This window comes from Myotis brandtii, unplaced genomic scaffold (genome assembly GCF_000412655.1).
Source record: "Myotis brandtii unplaced genomic scaffold, ASM41265v1 scaffold70, whole genome shotgun sequence".
Classification (NCBI taxonomy): Eukaryota; Metazoa; Chordata; class Mammalia; order Chiroptera; family Vespertilionidae; genus Myotis; species Myotis brandtii.
In genome coordinates this window covers 833,157-835,570 of record NW_005370741.1, presented here as the reverse complement: position 1 = coordinate 835,570, position 2,414 = coordinate 833,157, and the positions used below count along the sequence as shown (strand labels likewise).

The 2,414-nt window shown below is 44.1% G+C and overlaps 1 pseudogene; it reads right to left on the bottom strand.

Moving 5' to 3' along the window:
* Window positions 1-1,112: 1,112 nt before the first annotated feature.
* On the bottom strand, window positions 1,113-2,139 carry LOC102262656 (annotated as a pseudogene).
* Between the last annotated feature and the right edge of the window lie 275 nt (window positions 2,140-2,414).

Here is a 2,414-nt window from a genome sequence, read left to right as displayed (position 1 = left end):
AGTGATTCTCTCTCATCATTGATGTTTCTATCTCTCCCTCTCCCTTCCTCTCTGAAATCAATAAAAATATATATTTTTTTAAAATTCCCTAAGAGATTCTTCTGCCCCCGTCTACAAGCACTGGTCTAAGGGACCCTGTCTCTGACACCTGACTCAGAAGGCCCTGATGTGGAGAAGTAGGGCCTATGGCTCTGAAAGTTCATCTCCTTACTCCAGAACCACTTTGGGAGGCTGCACAACATGCTGATCTGATTTTCCCAACACCATGCCAACACATTCCTCAGGAGCAGGTGCAAGAAAGGCCTGAAGAAGGTCAACCAGAGTGCCCTGTTTACACTACCAGGCCTACACACATGGGTGCATGCTGAGATGTGCACGCACACACACACACACACACACTCCATCTGAATGGGCCATTCCTAACATTCCTAGGACTAAGAAATCACTATGAACATGCCACTCAATCAGTACCTTTCTTCATATGTTCTAAGGATTTATGGTTACAGTTCATGCTATAAACTTGGGTTTCTCATCAGTGTTTCTCTCTCCTTCTCTCTAAAATTAATAAAAACATATTTAATTAAAAAATAAAAATAAATAAATAACAGACTACATATATCCACCACAATCATTACAAATGTCCACTGAGGATATGACAGTGGACTAGAGAATAATAAAGGTTATTCTTAGAAAGATTCCTAGAGAAGATGAAAGGAAAGAGGATCCATGAGGAGGGGACCAGGAAGGACTTTGTGTCAGCTGGTAGAAGAGTTATGGTCAGGATCCATGAGGAAATGAAGCCAAACGTGTTGGGACTTTGAATAGGACACAGGTTGCAAGGCTCTGTAATTCTTAGAATATTCATTGTGGATGGGACTTAGAGATCATCAAGTCCAGCCCTGACACACTTCCAATGAGAGCACTAGAGGTCAGTGGCTGGTGACACAGTGACATAGCTGTGGCCACAGAATTCAAGTTAGAATCAAGGCTAGAGTTCAAGTCCCTGTCTCCAAGCTAAGTCTTCTTTCCACTAGAAACCATTCAGGATCCCTTAGCTAGCTCATCCCTTTGGTAAAGCAAGTCCTATCTTTCTATGGCAGGAAATTGATACACTACATACATGGTGGTGAAGAGAAAGAGGGACTAGCCCCTCCTTATTGATCTTTGTAAGAGGACAATTTGCTCCTCAGCATTGTCATCATCCTCTTTTCTAAAACTGCTTGCACTGACCCACACGTCATTTAGGACCCCCAACACCGTGTCATTCCTCAGAGTATATACAAAGGGGTTGAGGAATGGGGTCACAACACTGCTCAGTACTGAAGGGACCTTGTTGACCTCCAGATATTCTTTCTGGGAGGGTGTCACATAGATAAACACTGTGATGCCACTAGAAATCATGACTGTTGTCAGGTGGGAAGCACAGGTGTTAAAGGCCTTCTTCCTTCCACTTGAGGAAGGAATGCGCACGATCGTCAAGATGATGTGCGTATAGGAATAGGCCACAAGGACTGCAACAGAGGATGACGGTGGACGAAAGCATGAAATCCATCAGCTCAATGGCAGTGGTATCTGCACAGGCCAAGGCCAGCAAAGGCCCACTGTCACAGAAGAAGTGGTTAATAATGTTGGAGCCACAGAAGGGCAGCTGAGAGATGAAGATGATTGGGAAGAGCACAGATAGGAAGCCTCCTACCCAAGAAAACACAACAGTCCCAATGCAGGCAGACGGTCTCATGATGGTGCTGTACTGCAGCGGGTAACAGACAGCAGCATAGCGATCATAGGACATGACTGTCAACAGAAGAAACTCTACCGTGCCCAGGAAGAAGTAGAAATAGCACTGGGTGATACACCCAGCAAAGGAAACGGTTTTATCCCCAGATGCTAAGTTGACCAACACTTTTGGAGAAATGACTGAGGTGAAGAGGATGTCCAGGATAGAGAGGTTGCACAGGAAGAAGTACATGGGGGTGTGGAGACAGGAGTAGGACAGCACAATGGACATGATGAGCAGGTTCCCAGGAGGGTCAGCAGGAATGTGGACAGCAGCAGCAACAGGAACAGCAGCTCCACCTGCCTGCTGAGGGCAAATCCCAGCAAAATAAACTCCCTCACGGTGACAGTTTGATTGGCCATGGGCCTGGGGGGCAGGGCTCAATTCCTCTGATGGAACAAAAGGAGAAGGTGCTTAGGAGAGTGTTCAGTGTACAAAACCCATGGCTGTTCACTAGAAAAATATGCACATAAAATGTGTTAATCCAATCTAAATTTAGATATGTAATCTAAATTTAACTTGTTTCAAATTATTTGCCTATCAAATTAAAACTTTTTAAAATGATTATTTTGTTAACAAGGTGTCTGCCTTAAGTCCTACCCTGTTACATAGTTTATATGAACTTTCTAAAAATAAT